We start from the raw sequence: 23732 nt of genomic DNA, 5'->3' as shown, positions 1-23732 counted from the left end.
TGTCATGTAGCCTGCTGTCTTTTGTATGCCTTATGTAGTTACACATATGATGACCAAACATTTTCTATATCCTTATTGTGGACGTGTTCACCCATCCAAATATCATTTGTATATTAAATAAAACAGACTATTTTAAAAACTGTTACAAGTGCTTTCCTATGTATGCTTCTCACGTATGCTTGAATACCACTGGAGGCATTGGTTTTTTTCCCTCCATATTCATATTAATTTCATCAGTCATGCGGTTCATGATCCATATGTGGTTATTTCACTCAATTACCCACAAAGCATTTCTCACATTTCCTCATTTGAATCCTCACCCCGGAGTGACTGTCTGAAAAACATTGCCTCCATCTTTCACATGTCTCCTCTTCAGTGAACGTTGCCTCCCGCTCGTAAGTTGACTATTATCTGCGTTTTCCGGAGCCAAGCCCTGTGTGGCAGTGACTGGCTGACAGATCGGTGACAGGCTGTCCTCCTGCTCCACCTGCCACCCGTTCAAATCACTGCCACTTGCTCCGTAATTACAGTTTGTAAAGGATGCGGCTCGCTTTGCCAGCAATCTAACACTTTGCCACTTATAGCCGTGAAATTAACGTCATCAGATGTCTGCAGGTCTTGGCGCTCAAAGAGCTTTTTTTGCCACCCTTTCAACACCCATCTCCGACCCTGGTTATGCCGTGACGTGATAGGTGATGAATTTTGGCTTTGGCTTCAGTGGGACATGAAAATCTGAGATGCATAACTACAGTAAAGAGAATTTTCTGTTCGTTTGCATGAAGTATCTTTGCTTTTAAGATTTCCATGTGTTCCTCTCTCAGAAAATATCCCTGCCCTCAAGTGAAGAGCTTTGCACATTATATGCTTTGACAAGTGTGCTTGTCCCTCACACAGTGCTGGATGGGCAACCTGTCAGCTTGGCGGGTTTCTCGGATGCCCTGCCTGTCAGCACAGATTACCCAGAAGGCCAGCTGAGCATGGATTTTACCTAACTTGTCTTTCTAGGACTTTTTCACCTTGCTTCCTGGCCACACAAACAAGCACATAGATATTGGCTTGTGTAAGCTTTCTGCAAAACTTTGTACAGTCTGCAGTTGCTGGCACATTTAGCCAGTGTGCTGGCAACAAATCATAAAACCTAATAGTTCCCCAAGAGAAGAACAGTCACAAAGGTGCTGGTGTGTTTTTTTTTATCTGGCAGCTGTTCACACAGATTTTGTTCTTGACTTACTAATAGGCTACATCCTCTTAGGTACCAGATAATCATTAAAACAGGATAAAGAGTCCAATCAAGCTTACTCCATGTTCTATAGAACAATAGCAAGTAAAAAGAACATCTGTAAATAATCATAATTTGTTTCTCCCCCCTTTACACACTATTTAAACTAAGCATTTTTTTTTTTACAAAACTATATGCAGATTGGTTTTGTTTTTAGTTTTTTTGTCCTCAACTGGCATGGCCTTTTTAACTGAAACTTTAAAAAAAAATTTAAGTGTACTAAGAAATCCATAGGGTTCTCTTGCATTATTATTGGGTATATTTTCATATCAACAAACAGTGCTGACTGTCAACAAGCTTCAACTACAGCCGTCTGTGAATCATAGCTTCGGGTTATTAAAGACAGATGAGCACCATTTCAGAGGAACGCAAGAAAATAAAAGCTGATGCTTGCAAAAGAGAGCAACTCTGATCATTTCTAGTTAGATAACAACACAGATGCCTGTACTGTATATGATGCATAAATTGGTCCGCTGGGTAAACTAAAAAATGACGCTGAGTGTCTGAATCTAAAATCCATTTCAAAACACGTCAGTAGGGATGTAGAAAGGCGATAACAACACCGTCAGGTGGAAAGCGCAGTGTTGGCCTCGCTATTGTTTGCACAGAACATTTATTTCCTCCCACCAGCTAAATAGAAAATGCCAAACCTGAGACCTCACAATCTAACCCATTTAACACAATACAATGGCACTTCCTACTGTATATCTGCTAACCTGACAGAAGCTGAATCAACTCTCTCTGCCAAACTATCTGCACTTTGTGTTCATAAACCCCCCTCGAACATCTGACTTTATTAAATGAATGTGGGTGCATGGAGTTATTCAGTGGCCTAAAGCAAAAAAACAGGGACATCTAACTAATGAGAATGTGTATATTAAAATACCAGAATAGTCAGAGCACGTGGACTCAAAACAAATAACTATGTACCAGCGCCACATAAAGCTCCACAGATTTTCTTTGTTTATTATAACATTTTTGATAAAATAACTATATTATTAATTAGAGAGTAAAAATAAAAATCCAGCTTCCAAACTGTGTGTTTACTTTGGTACTTTACTTTGATAGACCTATAATAAAGATTTATAGCCAAATCACAATCAAAACAATGTATTGTTTCTGCAAGATGTTACATACTATACTCTGTTAAAAAAATAAAATAAAATAATAATAATAATAAAATAAAATTGCAATTTTATCTGTAAAATGCTACAAAAAAAACCTGGTTAAACATACGTTCCTTTATTATATAAAGTGAAAAAGTGTAATGTAATCAACCTCTAATTTCATGTACTTTTACATTAATAAACTGTCAAATATACAGTTTGTGGAAGTGAAAGAAGCCACTGTATAATTTACAGTGAAAAACTATTAATTGTTTGGTACACATACATGAATACATACTTACATTGCAAGTATATATATATATCTTTCTGGACCTGCTAATGACATATAATTCTTAATAAATTAGCAGTTCAGAGAAAATTCCACTGCATGAAAAGTAAAATGCTAAAATGTTTCATGAGGCCTTCGATTCCATCTCAACACATTTCTCAGTTTTCTCTGCTATTAATAATAATTAGCAGAGTTAACCGACGCGCTCTTCTATAACGAGGGTGGCTGTTTGCATTAATCTCGGGCAACTGGCTCTGTTTCCTGCGTGGATACGCCTCAGTGAGTCTAGGGGAGGACAGCACAGATGCCTGAGTCTCCATGAGTCTATTAATTATGGTCAATTCGTCCTGCCTCTTTACTCTGTCTTAACCTTCAGCCTCGTCCTTTGACTGTCTCGGTCATATCACCTGCGCAGCGTGTAGGAGGGGGATAGAGAGGAAAGCACTTAAGCAGACTGTACTGATGTCTTTACTGTAGGAAACAGCACTCTTCCTTTCATTCATGCTGAAGTGGAGATATGTATTGATTGGATTTACTGTAACAGCTTTGTTCTGATGGATTTAATTTTTTACCAAAGGATGGCATAAGGCGCCTGTGTGTGTTATGTTTTGGGTTTGTGCCCTTCTATGAGTCAGTCAGCCAGTCTGATCTCTTGGTTGCCATACTCTTGGAAAGTGCCTGCTCACACCTGTGCATAGATTATAAATGATTTTTGTGCCTTCTGTCATACTATAAACAGGCCTGTGAAAGCAAAATATGGCCCAGAACAGATTAGAGTGTATATATATACTCTCCAGCCTGTTTTAAATGAATGCTTTTCTGTCTGTTTATCAAAGAATCGTGCAAAAAATATATCACCTTTCCACAAAAAATTCTAAAAAGCACAACCATCTTCTGCACTGATAATAATAATGTTTCTTGAGCACCAAACTAGCAAATTAGAATGAATTCTGAAGGATCATGAAGACTGTAATGACAGCTGAAATATAGCTTTGCCATCACCAAAATTATTGATTCATATATACAGTATATATATATAGATGGGGTGCTGCGCCAGATGACCTGGCCTCCACAGTCACCGGACCTGAACCCAATCGAGATGGTTTAGGGGTGAGCTGGACCGCAGACAGAAGGCAAAAGGGCCAACAAGTGCTAAGCATCTCTCGGGGAACTCCTTCAAGACTGTTGGAAGACCATTTCAGGTGACTACCTCTTGAAGCTCATCAAGAGAATGCCAAGAGTGTGCAAAGCAGTAATCAAAGCAAAAGGTGGCTACTTTGAAGAACCTAGGAATATATATATATATATATATATATATATATATATGTGTGTGTGTGTGTGTGTGTGTGTGTGTGTGTGTGTGTGTGTGTGTGTGTGTGTGTGTGTGTGTGTGTGACCCTGGACCACAGAACCAGTCTTAAGTCACATGAGTATGTAGCAATAGCCAACATTACACTGTATAGGTCAAAATTATCGATTTTTCTTTTATGCCAAAAAACATTAGGATATTAAGATCATGTTCCATGAAGATATTTTGTAAATTTCCTACCCTACATGTATCAAAACTTAATTTTTGATTACTAATATGCAAGTCGGACGTCATTGGGAATATGGCAGTGGGGATTTCTCTGGTTTTCAGTATTCATATGAGGTGGTATCCCAGACCCCCATCCAAATAAATCTCTGTCAGCTTGCCCAGAACTAAGGGCTGAAGACTGGCCAGCAGAGAGGAACAGACAAGGCGCTGGCAAGCAATCACCACCTCCTCATGCACTGATGCACATTCAAATTCCCCATGCCCTTCTCTACTAGTACCTATTTAATATTCTAGAACATTTCCCTCCGTGTTTAGCCAACACTATAATATTCTGCAGAAGAATAGAACATACATGTACATCACTCTATGTTTTATTCAGTCCTATAAATGCATACTACCAGTATTATAATAATATTGTACGTTACATTTCTACGTTACCATTACCATTTTTTTGCTTAAAATGTAATATGAACACAATGAGCTCAAGGGAGGTAAAAGAGAGCTCAAATTTCACAATATTTGTTTTATTACAGCATGTTTATTGTACTTTATCATCAAGAAGCACTACCTCCCTTGCCTTTTCTAAGAAAACACCCTGAATGCTCTTGAGTTAGACCTCTGTCCTCATAACCACACAGATTCAGGGATGGTTTACTCATAAACAAATCTAATAACAAATTGTCTGCTGCAGAGCGTCTAGAAGAGTTCCTGAAATAGCTGTAAGCATGTTAGTGGCTATTGGGGCTCTGCAGTTGTCCCTCATGTCCACACGAAACCCAGCACAGAAAACTCATCTGAGCTTGAACAAACAACTCAGCCTTCAAAGCAGCGATAAGAGAGGGACTTTAATTCTCCTGGTCCAAACCATCATTTTGTGGAGCTCTCTTTCTCCCTAGCATTTTCACAATACACTTTTGCAGGTATTGTATCATCCTGAAGGTGATGTATTTTGTGATAATGACTAGTTGAGGAATTTCTGTTTAACAAGAAAAAAAAAAGTTACCCGTTAAAGACACAAATTAACTCCCATGTCAAGACACCTTTATTTATAAACTCAGCTTACAAAAATAAATTCTAAGAATGTTTTGCTAACATTCCCAGTGATACATTTCTAAATGTTTACTGGACGTTCAGTTTTTTTTAAATGATAAGGGAACATGCCATTTAATCATTTTGCAAACATTATGGTAATGTTACTTTTGAATATTCTCTAATTGTTTTAAACAAGTAACAAAATTTTTTTTTTAAATGCTTTAGAAACATTACCCAATAAAACATTTTAGAAAAATGTGACCCTGGACCACAAATCCAGTCTTAAGTGTCAATCTTTCGAAACTGAACAAACTTCAAACATAATACCAATTCTTCTCATGGCCTAGCAAATGAACACGATGTGAATAATGATTCCAGGCTTCATCACAAGTCAAATTTGTGGTTTGAATATTCAAAAATGTTGCATTCGGCTCCTTCTGCTTCAAGATTGGGGTCCATCATACTGGAAAGACTTAAAGAGCATGCATTAGGACCACAAACTTAGCAGCTCTATGCAGCTTAATATGAAAAAGAACTGAGAAGTTTAGTCAGTAATGAACCTTCTCTTGGCTGTCTATAACTTTAAATAATCCTGCTCTCAGTTTTGCCTTCATACTTCAATCCATAAAGTAAGCATTCCTTATCTATCCTTAATTTCTGAGGACTTATTTTTAATACAGATGAAGTTGAACATGTTTCTGTAGATAATGATGAGGAGTCACTGACTGGATTCTGCCTCTCGCCTCTCTTACAGCTGGATTAAAAGCAACGGCAGACCAACACATTTGCACATTTACTCATTATTCATCATCAATTGGTTTGAAGGAAATGCAGCTTTCCGAAGGGGCGATCTTAGCTTTCATTGAGGTCGAATGAATGTCTGGAGTGATGCAGAATACATTTGGTGGCACTGGATTAGTAAAATGCAGAGAGAGATTAATTTAGAAACACTGAGGGACAAAAAGCGAGGGTGTGAGAATGTGGGTTTCTCGCTGGCTCGACAAGCCAGTTTTTGGCAGGAAAAAAAAAGTTTCCTTTTTTTCCATTGATGTGTATTATTGGCACCATTGCAATTTATCTAAATACTGATATCTAAGCCATGTATTAAAATACGAAAAGGGCTGGTTAGGAAATACTCTTTTAATTATGATGAGTACATCAGCTAAATAGAAGACTTATTGACGGGAGAATGTGGTGTGTCTCACGATTAATCACATCCAAAATAAAAGCTTTTGTTTACATAATATATGTGTGTTTACTGTGTATATTAATTATGTATATATAAATAAAAACACATGCATGTATATATTAAGAAAAATCTGCTATGTTTATATATATATATATATATATATATATATATATATATATAATATAAAATAGAATAATATAAATATATGAATTTATACTATTTTAAAAATATATACAGTACTATATGTGTGTATTTATATATACACATAATAAATAAACACAGTACACATAGACATATTATGTAAACAAAAACTTTTATTTTGGATGCGATTAACACATACACACACAATACAACTATTTAATTTGACACATTTGATTTTTTTTTATGTAAAATAAATTGAAATATATGAAGAAAAAAAATTAAGAATTTTTTTTAATCATGAATTTTTCTCTTTAAGGTCCACAGTATTTTCACAACTAAATCTAAACATTTGAGACTGAACTTCTAAAATCTGAGGGAAATAGTATCTTGGCCCCAAGTCTTAAAATTAGAAATCACCCAAAGCCTGCCATGTCATGCATCTCATGCACCTGCCACAAACAAACCAAGACAGCTCCTTCACATAAACAAGGTGATACAATGGCTCAAAGTCATTCAAAAGAGTGGCCTGGATCAATACTGCAACTCCATTGTTGCATGCTTTTGTCCTAGCACCATTCACTCTCACAGTCACAGCCCGCTGTTCGTCTGATTCATTTAAAATGTCTCCCACTTCACACTACGCTCAAAATGGAATCCGATGGAAAGAAACAGATTTTTTGGCTTCAGTGATACACACAAAGTTATTAATAAGGGAGTGATTAAATAAAGAAATGAAGTCACAAAAGCTGAATAATTCAAGTGCACCAGCCTCAGTGATGTCAGCCATGCAGCTTCAAAGGCTTGAAAGAGTGCAGGATCATGTGGGGGAGTTTCTTTAGAAAGACTTTTCTGCAAACCAGCCTATCAACTCCCTTTTGTGCCCCACAGTTTTTCAGCTTTCCAAAAGGGAAAAAAAGAACTCCTTTGAAATGCTTTTAATAAATTACTCTGCCGTGCAGCAGGCTGGTAATGACCCGCTGAAGACCCAGACTGAAACACAGCTCTGCTAAACTCCGACGCACAGAGCACAGAACCGGTCATTTGTAATGACCAACGTGTGTTACAGTGGCAGTTTTTCAGTATTCCACAGGGGGATTAAGGAATGCTAAGGCACAGTGGGAGGTGTCAAATTGCCTCTGTTAATTTGCCATTTTCAGCTGTTGAAATTGAGATCTATATCTCCGTAGTGATGGTATTGATCCATGGGATTGATCCACGGGATGTGACATGTCACATCCCATCACCCCTACAGGACACAATGTCCTCTGATTGATGACACCCTGTGACGAGCGTCCTCGGAGGAATCAGCGTCACCCTGGCAATCAACGCAGAACACCTGCACGTCCTCACCGCTGGCTGATCGGTCACAGCTACTCCCCATCAGCCTGCGCACTTTTAAGCAGCACACGCTGCACTCACAAGACGGTCTCGAGCCGAATGAAATGCTGGTCTAATCCTTCTCTCGTTTCTCCTCAGAAAGCAGCGACAGCCCACTCACCTTGGAGCACGTCTGGACACCCACTTTCGCTTTGGGTTGGGCACCGAAGAGCACAGGAACGCACGGGAAGCACCAGCCATCACTAAGTGGCTCACCTCACTTCGCCAGGCACTTTGCACCTTGAATAAATCCACCCTCCGGGGCTTTACATTCACGAAACCTTGTCGAGTGATTCTTCACCCAGTGACAGTGGTGGAGAATGCAGGCAGATTAGTGAAGGATCACCGCCAAGTTCACCGCCCCAACCCCTAACTTCTTTTTTCTTCTTTTCTTGTTTGTGGCCCCAGCACCACGGAAGGCGGCGTGCGCGTCCCCGCGATGGAAGAAGTCTTGCAACGCCTCGCGGAAGTGAGTATCCGCCAGCAGCAAATAGTGGAACACCTCGCCACTCGCCTGGGCAGGACGGAGGATGAACTCACCGCCGTCCGGGCCTCCGCAGCCCAGCGCGTTCCGCTACCTGAACCTCGTACACAAGCCACCCGCCAAAGATGACAGCCGATGACGATGTGGAGGCCTTCCTACAGGTCTTCAAGAACACCGCCCACCGTGAGGAATAGCCCGAGGAGGAATGGGCACGTGCGCTGGCACCCCTCCTCACCGGCGAAGCACAAAGGGCTTACTTTTCGCTCCCCTTGATGGTCGCCGACGACTATGCCGAAGTCAAGCGAGAGATCCTGGCGAGGCTCGGCCTCTCCCCTGTCTGCGCCGCCCCGCAAGTTCCACGAATGGGAGTTCAAGCCCCGGGTGCCAGCCCGTTCCCAGGCAGCCGAACGCGGCTGCATTGGTTGCTGGAGGGAAACCCCACCCCAACACAGGTAGCAGAACGAGTGGTGGTCGATCGCCTCCTCCGCGCGCTACCTCGTGCCCACCGTCAAGCCGTCGGGATGAAGAACCCGACCAATGTCCTGGAACTTGTGGAGGTGATCGAGCTGGCGGATGCTGTCCATCACCGCGAGGCCGGGGACCGGCCGCCGCCGTTCCCCCGGAGGGTGGTCCAGGAGCGACGCCCGCTCGAAAGCACCCCACGACTGGTCAGCAGGCCGACGGTTCCCCCACCACGAGATGAGCCCATGCCTAGCACTGAACCACCATCACCCCCGCTAGCCTGGCTGGCAGGCTGCATCGTCCCCCAGCGTGTACCAGCGGGAGCCCCCGAAGCAGAGGTGACGGTGGATGAGAGACGATTCCGGGCCCTGCTGGACTCAGGCAGTGCGGTCACCCTCATCCAGTCACGGTTGCGCGCCCCCCGAAGCGGCCAGAAAAACGTCCTACCGACTACCTGCGTGCACGGAGACACTCGCCAAGTACCGGCCCGTGAAATGGTCATCTCGTCCCCCCGGCACCTGGCCAGTGGAGGAGGTAGGCCTGGTGGAGGCTTGGTGAAGGACCTGCCGGTGGCTGTACTGCTCGGGAGAGATTGGCCCGGCTTCAACAAGCTGCTCACCGCCTCTACTCAGCCTGCCAGCCCCAAGGGGAACCGTCGAAGGCCGAGGCGGCCGCCTGGACCCCGCCGCCGCCGGCCGGCCCTGCTCGTCTCCGACAGTGGAAGAGAAGGTGAGTCCCCCTCCCAAACCGCTAATCTGTTCTTAGATGTGTTCCAACAGGCCGCTGGAAGGGGCTCTTTCGCCAAGGAACAGCGGGAGGACGACCGACTCAACCACTGTGGACTCAGGTGCGAGTCGTCGACGGGAAGGACGTCCTCCCATGGCCCCACCCTCTCCCACATTTTGTCATCGAGAATGGCCTATTGTACTGTGTCGCCCAGCGGAGGGGGGAGGAGAAGAAGTTGTTGCTGGTACCCCGGTCCAAGACTGAAACCGTCCTGGAACTGGCCCATTCCCATCCTATGGCAGGTCACCTTGGGGCAGCCAATACCACCCAACGCATCCGCGACCGCTTCCACTGGCCGTGCCTGGAGGCCGAAGTGAAGGGCTTCTGCCAAGCCTGCCCGACCTGCCAGGCCACGTCGCCTCGGACCCCTCCCCCCAGCCCGATCATCCCGCTCATTGAGGTGCCCTTCGAGCGGATTGGAATGGACATAGTGAAGCCGTTGCCAGAGTCTGCCCACGGACATGAGCACATCCTGGTGATCGTCAACTACGCCACCCGCTACCCACATCCTTGACGTGGCCAGGGAAGCGTGGGAGCAGCAGCCTGCCCCTCATCGCAGCACGTCCGACAGATAAGGGAGCGGATCGACTGAATGATGCCATTAGTCCGGGAACACCTCTGCAAGGCTCAGCAGGCCCAACAGTGCCACTACAACCGGAGGGCACAGCCACGCGAGTTCCAACCCGGCGACCGTGTCATGGTCCTGGTCCCCAGCTCCGCCTGCAAGTTCCTGGCCTCCTGAAAAGGGCCCTACACGAATAGTGGAAAGGATGGGACCGGTCACCTACCGGCTGAGGCAGCCGGGACGACGGCAGACAGCACCTGGTCAGTCAGTTCCAGGATGTGTTCTCTCCCCAGCCCGGGCAGACCAACGTGCTCCAGCACGACATCCGGACACCCCCAGGGACCATCGTCAGGCAACGGCCCTACCGTATCCCGGAAGCTCGTCAGCGGGCTATCGAGGAGGAGGTCCAACAAATGCTGAAGTTGGGGGTAATTGAGCTATCCCGGAGTCTCTGGTCTAGCCCCATCGTGATGGTCCCAAACCCAGATGGCACCCTCCACTTTTGCAATGACTTCCGCCGCCTGAACGAAGTCTCCGAATTCGACGGGTGTGACGAGCGTCCTCGGAGGAATCAGCATCGCCCTGGCAATCAACGCAGAACACCTGCACGTCCTCACCGCCGGCTGATCGGTCACAGCTGCTCCCCATCAGCCTGCGCACTTTTAAGCAGCACACGCTGCACTCACAAGACGGTCTCGAGCCGAATTAAAGCTGGTCTAATCCTTCTCTCGTTTCTCCTCAGAAAGCAGCGAGTGACCGACAGCCCACTCACCTTGGAGCACGTCTTGACACCCACTTTCGCTTTGGGTTTGCACCGAAGAGCACAGGAACGCACGGAAAGCACCAGCCATCACGAAGCGGCTCACCTCACTTCACCAGATTCACCTTGAATAAATCCACCCTCCGGGCTTTACATTCACGAAACCTTGTCGAGTGATTCTTCACCCCGTGACACACCCATACAGCACAGTTAACTATGCAATTACTGGGGCCTCAATTGGGATTTAATGGACATTTGTTAACCATCTTAACAACACCAGTTACAACAAGTCTTTTTTAAGAATTTGGTCCCTTCATATTATTTAAACAGACTAGATTAAGCATTTTGAATATGACTGATTGTATCACTGAAGGTCACCATATGACTGCTCATTATAGTAGGCGTTCCTGTTTATTATTTTTGTGATTGGTAGGCGAAAAAAATGAAAATCAATACATAATGCATTATATCATAAATGGCTATCAGACTCACTTAGAATGGCGGATTTTGGCAGTTTTAGACAGTTTTCTGTGCATTTTTTAGTACTACACTATTATACTGTAAACTATTATAGCTTTTATTTTGAATTGGCTTTTATTTTTATATTTTAAGTTTATTAATTTGTTTAGTTTTTTTTTTTATACAGTATATAGATAGATAGATAGATATACACACACACACAGACGCATTTAATTAATATAAATTAAAGATAAAATTTAATATTTTATTTAAGCATTATTTTAATTAAAGAAAATGACAATAAAAACACTGCATTAAACCTAATTCCATACCAAATTGATTCTTGGATTGGATTTTGAACCCAATACCTGTTTTGTAATCTTTATTTCTTCTTCAATTTTAACCAAATCACCAATTAATCCGCCTTTTAATCTCAATATCTAATATTTTCCACTCCGTTTCATCCAAGCACCAGACTGAGCATCTGCCGTTCAATCCTGTATTGAAGCTTACACGCTTTTTCAAATCTAATGATAGTTCCCTACTGCTCTGTTCCCTCCGCCAAACAAAAAGCACTCATTCTGCTGAACAGTACAATAATACTTTGTGGATCCCTGGTATGTATATATGGCTTTTAAAAACCTGCACCATGTCAGAGACAGTAGTCAACCTCATTACCAGATAAACACACACACACAAGGGGGTGGTATCATGTCGGGGAAATGACCTTATTACTGCCTTTAAGCCTTAACCCAGGCTGCTTCTAAATATTTATGTACTCGCCAGGGAATAGGGCAACGGCTCTCAGCGTTACATGTTGATGAATGCAGGCACACTAAAAGGGCCATGGACACAAGACACAAAGATTTCCCTTTACTATATAAATAATATGCTATTGATGCATTTCGAGCTGCATATCTAATGGGCCAAAGTGTAATATTGCCCTGGAAAAGAATGTGCTTGCCAACTGGTCAGGCTAAGAATTAGATTAGTGAGCATTTCAAATTAATCCTGTCTTCAAACAATGCAGTATATTCAAAACTTTTTTTTCAGAGGCATTATGTCAGTAATGACTTTGGGTAAGTAAAAAATGACCTTTTTATTTATTTATTTGCCAATATTATTCATCACATTGAATAGGCTTTAGTTAAAGCATCTTGCAGTCAAGCTCAAGTCTAAGAATTTACCATATCATTTACCATATCAAGAATTTCATACATTTTTGCTGTGGGTTTTTATATCAAATAATATTGCTGATTATTGACTGATCTTAACTGTCATTTTAAGAGCTATGAGCTCTTGCCAGGTTATCATATATTCTTGCGGCTTTTATGTTAGCATTCTCAAAACAAGAAATCAAATCAGAATGAGCTGACTCCCTGGGTATCATTTCAAAAATGTAACAGGTACCATTAGTTGTTTGCACATTATTTATTCAATACTGTGAAACATAATTGTAAAAGATGGCAAAAGAAAAGGCTATTTCGAAACCTAGATGCTGCCATATCAAAAATGCTCTAAACAGGAGATTCAACTCACAATTTAGTTCAGTGTTAGCACATTGTTAATCTAACAGTATGATTCTTGAATGAATATAAAAGCAGTATTTTTTCATGCACTCTGGGACTGCTTTCTCCATTGAGGATATACATGTGATACTAAATTTGTCCAAAACAAGGCATAATTACTGCATAATTTGTCTACCTTTAGAACAGCTTTGTGTTAAGAAAATGCGTATGATAAAAATGAATGTCTCAGAGCATGAGCAGAATGTAGGTAACAATAAGAAAGCAACATTCATATAGTGTATCCTTACATACTGTGCTCAAGATGCTTTCAGCAACTAAACCATTTTAATTAGTGCTGGATGTGGCATCTGCAGTCTCATACTGATCTCCTCAGGCTGTGCATGAACAAATGAAACTCTACTCTACTCTAGCATTATTCATCAAAGTAGAATATCATAAAGATGCCTCTCACAATAAAACACATATACAAAAACCGTAAGATCCGCAACTTTAGCTTTTGCATGTAAATCACAGTGCATGCATCTGTTCCACTTAAATTAAGATTATTTTAAAGATTTATTGAGAAATTTAGCTTTTTGTTTCTTTCTCACAATCAACTTTTATCTACAAATACAACTTTTCACATAAAGTTTATGTTTCATAAAATATATTTACTGTTAACTGGCAACATCAGTCTTAAAATTAAAGGTTCCAAAAAGTATTTTTCACAGCGATTCATTGGAAGAACCATTTTAGAAGAACCTTTCAGTAAACAGTTCTTAAAAGAAAATGTTTCCACAGTAAAAAATCTTCTGTGCAATGGAAAGATTCCATGGACGACAAGGTTCAACATGGAACCATAGATTCCAATAAAGAACCCTTCAGAACTTTAGAGTGTACAGTACAAAGGACTGAAGCCCTGTACCAGGAGGTCAAACTAAATAATATATGAGCCATTTCATTTTCTAATAATTTTCTATGAGGTTTGCAATTTTTTGCAACCCTGGAAAAATTGTATATGTCTAAAACCCAGATTAGTGTGATTTTATTACTGTCTATATTATGTCAGTATCATATGGGATACAGTCGATACAGTCAAGATCTCTGAAAGAGAAGATGCCTAAATGTGTCTTTTTTCACAAAATGTGAGTGCTCCTGTTACAATGTGAGTGCACTGATTCTCTAATACTTCCGTAACTGGATGTTTCTACAGTGGTCTATTGCTTTTTTTGGCTTCTCTATTGCAGTGGATTTTCTCAAACAATACACGATATGTCTGAGTGTAGGTTTTCCCGCAGATTTAAAGCTAGCTTACTGAGGGAACAAATAGATGGCCTTCTTGTTGCAGGACTTGCATGAGCAACCTCTAATCCAATTTTGTCATAAATAACACAAGCTTTTATGATTTCCACATATTAATTATACTTAGTGCTGCGCTTTAGCCAATTATCACTGGTATGCGGAAATTACCTTTTTTTTTTTTTTGCTTCTTTTGTTTATCGTCGATGTCTTGCATCCCAATACACACAAACACAAGTGCCCATCAAGAAAGGAGCTGCAAATAGTTTTCCTTCAAGAATGACGCATCCATCTGACATCCAATTTTGAGTGTATTAAAAGTGTTTGATTTTTGGATCATATGCGTTGTTTGATGTTTATACCATCCCCCCACCATACACCCTTCAGAGCCTGCCCCAATTTCCAGACTAGCTTTAAATAAGACGAATGCAGTGACATCGCAGTGTCTGCTGATTGAGAGGGATGGGCCAATAAATATGTATCATGTTCTTAGGGTATGTTATGCGCTTATGTGTTTGGACAAAGGGATACAATTTGATGTGAGCAGTCAAGTGTATTCAATCCACAGGATATATTTTTGTTGTAATGACTGGGCCTAGTGAAGCAGAAAGCCAATGTTCTCCCAGGGCAGATAACAGAGCATTCAAATAACCCAGAGTACATGTAGAGGTGCATCATGATGCTAGACATTGAGGAACATCTATTTAAAGGGGTACAACTGTAATAATGATATTTCAGCATAAGCTATCTGCTTACAATTTGTCTTCCTTTTGGGGTTTAGATTAGTAGCTGTAGTAGTAGTATTTGCAAATTAAAATTGTTTAGAAATTGGAATAACAATGAATGTTATTGTCATTTATTTTTATAATAATAATAATAATAATAATAAATATTAATATGAAACACATTTGTTTTGTTTTGCAAATAATAATAATAATAATTATTATTAGTATTGACATTATTAATAATAACAGCAACAAAAACAATAATGCTTTTTCCAAAGAAATTTAATAAATAATTATTGATTTAATTATTATTAAATAATATAATTTATATTTATATTACTATTGTTATAATTATTTATTTATTAAATCATTTAATAGATAATAATTATTATAAAATAGGAATTATTAAAATAGGAATAAGAATAAATCACTTTAAAAAAGCATCCACAGTATTTATCCCATTTTTCATTTGGCATGATTCAGATTTGTTGTGTGATTCCTTCACTCTGCCAGATGGAATGGTCCAGTCAGATCATCTTGAGGAAGCTGGTTGAATGACTCCAGCTGTTTCCCTGATGGATCAGAAACCATCATTTATTTATTCATCCCTCTGTTCTCAGGTGTCATTGATCACTGGCGAAATGTTCAAGTGAGCTTTCTCTGCACTCCCATTCACATTGATTGTGCAGGAGGTTGTTTAATAGGGATCTCATGGGAAAGGAGGATAACATTGGACAAGGGCTTATGTGATTCCAGGTCTACTTATTGTCCATTTGGTTAGCAAAACGTCTATTGAACTTCTGAGGGATAAATAAAGTGTGATGTGCTCGCCTCTCACACAATGACACAAGCTTTATTCCTTTAAAGACCCCATGCATTCAGTGCCACAATTGAGAAAACTAAAAGAGAAAATTCGGAAGGACAAAATCAGTCCAAAAAGCATTCATGTTCATAAAAAAAAAAAAAAAAAAAAAAACCGCTGGAAATAATATACAATATGGGTACTTTCCACATAATGTTATTACATTACCCTCTTTATCACAGTCTGGCAAATGGCAAGTTATTGCAGAGTACCACAATTTTTTCAGAATTATGTAGCTATTGTTAATGCCATGTTAGACAAATTTATGCATTTGCTGATTTTTTTTTATATTCACTTAATGATACTGACAAAAAACTTTACAATATCAAAAAGTATTTTGACAAATTTTGCTACATCATCATGTTCCCCTATATAGACAATATAAAAATAATAAACATTTTTTTTTTATACCAAATGTTGTGGCCCCTATCAAAATGTAGGTTCAGTAAAATACTAAATGAAAATACTTTATTAAGCATGGATGCATTTAACTGATCAAAAGTAAAGATTTTTATCATGCTGATTTCTATATCATGATTAAGAAGCACAACAGTTCAGCATTAATAATATTAAGAAATCAGCATATTAGATTGAAAAACGCATACTATTTCATAATATTATAGTTTTTACTGAATTTATGATCAAATAAATGGAGCTTTGTTGTAGATGAAGGGTTTTTTAAGTAGTGTATGAATTGAGACTAGAAAAGATGACATTTTCTTTAAGTGGGGCTTTAAATCCCATTGTATCCTACTGCGATTTCCAGCACACTTCAAATCTCGCTAAGCATTTGGGACAGACAGTAAGTGCATTATTATTCACCCAATGTCTATATCTAGCATATCTAAAACCTCTCTGTCTCATCTGGTTACACTAATAGTCCTCCACAGCATTTCACAATGCACTTCACAAACTCAGCCTCTCTTTTCCCAGTCAGCTATGCCGACTCTTTGAAAAGTTCTGCGATACAGATTCCAGTCAAATGAAAAGTTTGATCACAGCCATCATGCCATTATCCGTGGGATCGAGAGTGGCAGAAGACATGGGTACGGCAGCTTTAAAGTCAGACGGTAAGCCACTCTGCATACAATTTCCTCCACGAGTCCCCACAGGCAGAGCAGTGGTATTGGAGAGCAGGAGCAGACTTTCATTATCTCCCCCTGTGACGCTCCATCTCATTGTAGAGCAACAGCGCATTAGTAGACTGACTAACTACGTGTGGAATAGGGGCAGTGTGGAGCTTAGTCGAGGATAAAGGACAAACATATGCTGCGGGCATCATTTCAGTGGTGCTAATCAGCTTTTAATGGAGTCACAAAGCATTAAGACTCCCTATATCGTTTTACAAAGAGTCTAGTTGTTTTTCATTACTTTGTATTGTTCGCTCTTGAAATGGCTGTATTTAGTGTTAATAAACCTTGCATAAGGTTGGTTGTAACAAAATGTTTAATTCGTTACCTAACTAGTAAACTATTAAACAAAGGGCAATAGATTTACAGCATGTAAACATATGCAGTAATGTTATACAACAGAAAGCATGCGTGTTAAATAGTTTTAACTTGTGACACTTTTTTTTTAAAGGAATAGTTCACCCAAATAAAAGGTTTCTTACATTTACTCAACCTCAGGCCATCCAAGATGTAGATGAGTTTGTTTCTTCATCAGAACAAATTTGGAGACGGGTAACATTGCATTACTTGTTCACTGATTGATCCACTGCAGTGAATGGGTGCCATCAGAATAAGAGTCCAAACAGCTGATAAAAACCTCACAATAATCCACAAGTAATCTACACACCTCCTGTCCATCATTTCACATCTTGTGAAATGGAAAGTTGTGTGATTGAATTAAACAAATTCATCATTAAGATATTTTCACCTCAAATGGTTGCTTCCAGCTAAAACACAAGACCTCTGTCCATGATATTGCTGTCTCTTCAGTGAAAATGTTATCTTGTCTGAATCAGAAGATAAAATATGTTAGTTAAAATCTGTTTCAATGGAAAAACAAGCTCATCTACATCTTTGGATGACTTGAGGGTAAGTACATTTTTCCGTAAATTTTCATGTGGGGGTAAACTATTTATTTAAAAACTGTGTTTAATCCTTTCAAAATACATCAGTCCGATAGAAGCAGCATGAGGTTATGTTTTGTTGCAGCTTCTGTTTAGTATGTGCTCTCCATGTCAAGCATCAGTGGGTGTTAGATTAGACTCGCGGCTGTGTTCATGTGCATGTCCTGTAGACAGGACTGACTTATGGTCAACAGCAGGACAGTATCTGTGATGGTGACAGCTAAGGTTAATAAACAAGGCACAGATCTTTGCTCCAGGGTAGTGAACGAGTGAAAACCCTTGTCCTTTGCATGGCCAGCAATCAAAAGAAATACTTAAATGCAGTCTGATATCTAAAGAACGGGTCTTCAACCTTGATACAGAGATGAAGAAAGGACTCCCTGCCATATATTGTATGAAATTGAATGTTTCCTTCAAAACACAACAGTGCCATAGCCCACATTTTATTGCTTTGCTTTAAAAAATCAGAAATAGAAAGTAGGCTGTTTCCGTGTAATTGCTTTACCTGGCGGAGCAAAGAGCTGCTGGCCTTTTATCCACTAGTTTTTTAAGAAGTGAAGCCCCAGCTAGGAAAAGTCTGCAGGGGGTGTCCATATGCTTTATTATGCTCTGCAATGGCTGAAACCCCACCTGTTTCCTCAATACACGCTCCGGAGGGTGCTCCCTTTTCAAAAACTTCAGTTCCAACTTACTGCTTTGCAACAACAAGTATTAATTGAAAAGATGATGTAATGCTTTGAAACACATAGACAGATTGTTTGAAGATTAAACTAGGTCACAAAACTTTTACTGTATCTTTCTTTTAAGAACTATAGGCCTAAATGTTTTGCAGCACTTTTTTTCCTAGAAATTTGAAATTACTGTATGCCTTTTAACTTGTACAGGTGACTGGGGCTAGTTGTCACCAGGATTCTCATTGTATGTTAACTTTCGAAAGTCAGTATAACCAGTATTATTTTTGCAACATTTAACAAACTATTATAGTTTTTATTTATAGTTTAAATTAGTTATTTATTTGTAATATTTTTTTATTTTCATTGTTGATGGCGATAGCCTTGTGAGTAGAGCGAGCCGACAATTGCGCTTCGGGTATCCCGAGTTCGAATCCCACTTCGTGGAGAACACTGAGCGTCGAAACACGATGCCAAGGGATCCTTACCAAGCATCAGTTTGTTACAATTCAGGAGTGAGAACATGTATAAAAAACAATCATTTATAAAATTGGAATTCCACAAAAAAATAAAAATGGTACTGAGATAATGTGACAACAAGCCCAACTAGTCACATTTCACATTTCGAGAGACAAATATGATCAAAAACAATTATTCATTTAATGCACCTCTGCTCTAGCTAGTGAAGAGTGAAATATTGAAGCTGAGGTTGAAGCTGTTATCCCTATGGTCTTTAAAAACCAGAGCACTGGACTTAATTTGAAAAAAGTCACATGATGTTGTTACTTCCCTAAAACAAAATGCAAAACAAATCAAGTGCAAATTTACTCAGTTATATTTCTTTCATCATAACACATTCATTTGATATATTATAGCCTCATCAATAATCTTACCTTTATTGTATTATAGTCATACGAATTAGGTGACTCCTGTTATACATTTTTCAACTGACATGACTTTAAAGGTTTGACATTTGGTTTGTGTAAGAATAAAATAACGTGCAGAACTGCCAGTGGATATGATGGCAAGGGTTAATGTTAAGCCTCATGTGTATAAAATGTATCTGTGGGAGCATGAAAACTGTGAAACAGAGCAAAATTAATTCAAGGCTTTCTCATGCGTATAGTGCGTCACACATGACTAAAAACAGCACACAATTAAAGCTCTGGGAAATTCACATCGATCACTGAATTATGAATGTGATGTCATATCAACAGCTACAAAAAATAAATACAATGCATGTAATGCAATGAAGAATGAATAGCATTCATTCTTGATCATAAATCACCATTTATTATTATTGAAGTACATATACTTGATTTATTTTTCTTAATCTATTTCAATGTAGGAGGGACAAATGAAACATTTTGCTGAAAATATCAAATGTCATAATGTTAATTTCTTTCTAAATAAAGCATTTGGGAAACCTATTTAAGTGTTTGTTGACACTAGCGATCAGTGTTGGGGAGTAACTAGTTACATGTAACGGCGTTACGTAATTTAATTACAAAATAAATATAACTGTAATCAGTTATCGTTAATAAGAAAGAATGTGTAATTAAATTACAGTAATTTATGAAAATGTTAACGTTTACAAAGGAGATTACATTTGAATATTTACACACATCCACATACAAATTGCACTGACTACTCTGAGACATACGGTCCTATAATTTCTGCAATGTCTATAAAGATATTGTAGTTATATACTGTGACAAGTGGGGTGGGGCTGAGAGCCGTGGGAACGGAGTGAGGCCGGAGGAGTTAATTACTCATTTTTTCTTAGTAACGGTAACTGATTACAGTTATATTTATTTTGTAATTAAATTACGTAATGCCGTTACATGTAACTAGTTACGCCCCAACACTGACTGCTAGTGTCAACAAACACTTAAATAGGGACACTGTACAAATTGTCAGTAAAAAAGGAATGGAATAATTTACAAATCTCATAAACTTATATTTAATTCACAATAGAATATAGATAACATATCAAATGTTGAAAGTGAGTCATTTTGAAATGTCATGCCAAATATTGGCTCATTTTGGATTTCATGAGAGCTACACATTCCAAAAAAGTTGGGACAGGTAGCAATAAGAGGCCGGAAATGTTGGGAACAGCTAGAACAGCTGGAGGACCAATTTGCAACTTATTAGGTCAATTGGCAACATGATTGGGTATTAAAAGAGCCTCTTAGAGTGGCAGTGTCTCTCAGAAGTCAAGATGGGCAGAGGATCACCAATTGTGGCGCAATATCAGAAAGGAGTTTCTCAGAGAAAAATGTATGTACATGCAAACATAAACATAATCTGTAGAACTGCTCTGAGTCACTTCATGAGCATTTTACTTATTTTGAGAAAACTATCCTCATATCATATACAAAGAAACAGCAATGTTTCAAAAAGACACCAATGTTTCAGTAGTTTAGTACACAGAATAGGACACATGCTTATTAGATTACCATATTTAAGTTGATGTATGCTTTTATTATTATTATTTTTTAATTAACTATTTTTTTCCAACCCATTGTTAGATGCAGTGTTTCCTGTAGTTATGCAAATATTTGGTTTCAAAAACAGTATCAGTAAACAATTTCTTATGATTTTAAATCTGCATTGAACTTCAGATCAATCTCAAAGTAAAAGGCAGTACTAAAGTCTGATTTTGTGGTGGATTTGTCCAAATTTGACTTTTGGATTTTAAAAGTCTGACAGTGTTGAGCACTACTGTGAGGTTAAAACCCTGCATGGTGTAAACATTTGAAAATGTTGAAAATAAACATTCATTAGAAATTTAGAAAAGTAATCAAAAAGTAATCAGTTACATTACTTTAATAAAGTAATTGTAAAAGTTACACTACTATTACATTTTAATCAGGACAACTTGTAATCTGTAACCTATTACATTTCCAAAGTAACCTTCCCAATACTGCTAGCGATGCAGAAATGACACACTTCATCTTTAAAGATCATTATGTTCTCAGTGATAATACAATGAGGATGTTTCTTACAGGAAAGTAAAACAACTGACAGAAATGAGTAGCTTATAGAAAGATAATCCCTTCAATGTCCTGCATTTTGATGATAAAAGAATTTTCACTCAATCCCTCCAGGAAGCATTTAATCCCAGAGCAAACTCCCTGGCCAAAAAAGAGGAGTGCATGGCTTGCATGATCTCAAGCACCTGGAATCACAAAAGCCTGCTGATGTGGGAAGATTTAGAGATGCCTGCTCAGGCTTCCATTTAAAAAAAAAAAAAAAAGCTAAAGTCAGATGCAGATTTAAACAATGTATTTTAACCCAAATTCTCCTTTTTCTTTTGTTGGTGGCTCAGATAAATATTTGATCAATTTAGCATAAAAAAGCACTCTGTATCCTAATATAGTGGGTTAATTTGGAGTCCATTGTGGTGGTGGTACATGTTTATGTTTCACGATCCCTTTTCTCTCAAATTTGCAATTAAAATCTTCAACACAAATAAAGATACATTAATGGAGTGGCAAAGACAAAAGACACAAAGCATTTAATTTTTCTATACAAAAAAATATTACAGACTTATGTTCATCATTGTTACTTACCAAATAAATAACTACATGGACATAAAATAATAATTTAAGTTTATTTTATAATTTTACCTATATAATATCTTCCACAACAATGAGCCAAGTTTAAAACCTACTTTTTCAAGTTTAATACTCAAATTTAAGGACTCTAAAACATCAATGATCACAAATTTGTTTGCAAACTTGTACACAATCTGTCATCTGTTTGATAGTTTACACTTTTCTAGCAAGTAAAAGGCCTTTTAGAATAATTCCTAAAACATCCCCATTCAGCATGGTACAAAAATCTAATGATTTGAAGTAAATGTACTGTAAGTAAATATAAGAATGCTAGTGCTGTCAAACAATTAATTGTGATTAATTGTATCCAAATATAGATTTTTCTGACTATTATTGTATGTCAGGCTTAAAGATTGCTAGAAAGGATTTAATATTAACAGACTACTGAAGTCTACTGAAGTGGCAATATGCTTTAGGTAATCAGCATTTCATGTAATTAATGTGATCAATATTTGACTTTGTGATCAAAGACAGCCCTAGTTTGTACTTTTGTGGTAATAAAAGTAAAATCTTTAAGAAACATGTGTTCATGAACCCCTTCAAACAACCCTGTGTTGCACATGCTGAGCCAGGCCATTTAACTGATAGTCCAGATTCTGTCAAAAGGGATTTACGATGGGATTAGGATACTGCACACAGTTTTTAGTTATCACCAGTATGGTCCCAATGTGACTTTACCTCCTCACTAATTAGCTTCCAGTGAGTTATGAGAATAGGTAGCTAATTAACCAACGTAATGAAGCTCTTCCTAGACCTTGGTGAGTTTATAGCACTTGCACAGATGCAACACTTCCCTTTCCAACTGCAGCAGTACATTTAAGCAGCCTGGTAAGCACTGGGATTTTACAGAGATCCACTTCAAAGAGTTGATGACCTTTCTCAGATGATCTGTACAGCGTTAGTGCCTCTGCGATGCTGTTTAGTACTGAAGTTACACATGCAACAATGATCTGAGCAGTGCAGTCCAATGTACTTGTAATTTTAATATACATTTCTAAATGTGTAATGTCTACTTTAATTTCAACTTAAATTATTTTTTGTTCTAGCAGAACATACAAAGCTACTGTACGTGGCATTTATTAGTTATGAGGTCTGAGGGTCTAATCTTAATTTATTCAAGAAGTCTATTTTTTGCTATAACACTACTATCTGCATATTTTATAATAAAAAAGGTCGAATCAGTTCATCTTGCTGAGGTAATTAAAGGTACAATTTGTAAGATATTTGCAGTAAAATATCCAAAAACCACTAGGCTAGTGTTATATATTTTGTCCAGCTGATTACTAACAATATTTCTAATGTTTTCAACTACGTGTAAATCATGAGAAAATTCCCATTCTAAACAGTAACACGGGACAGTGCAGTCACCTGTCAATGACGTTAGTTACCCTTTGTTACAGCCTTTACTGACGTTTAAACTACAGTGTCGTAGACAAATGCGGAAGTAGAGTCTGGTGTACAGCAAACCACTAGCTTGCTTCAAGCAGTTCCTTATTTACTTCTT

The sequence above is a fragment of the Carassius carassius genome, chromosome 27 (assembly GCF_963082965.1).
Source record: "Carassius carassius chromosome 27, fCarCar2.1, whole genome shotgun sequence".
In the NCBI taxonomy this organism is placed as follows: domain Eukaryota; kingdom Metazoa; phylum Chordata; class Actinopteri; order Cypriniformes; family Cyprinidae; genus Carassius; species Carassius carassius.
The sequence above is the reverse complement of the archived record's forward strand: the minus strand, read 5'-3'. Positions refer to the sequence as shown.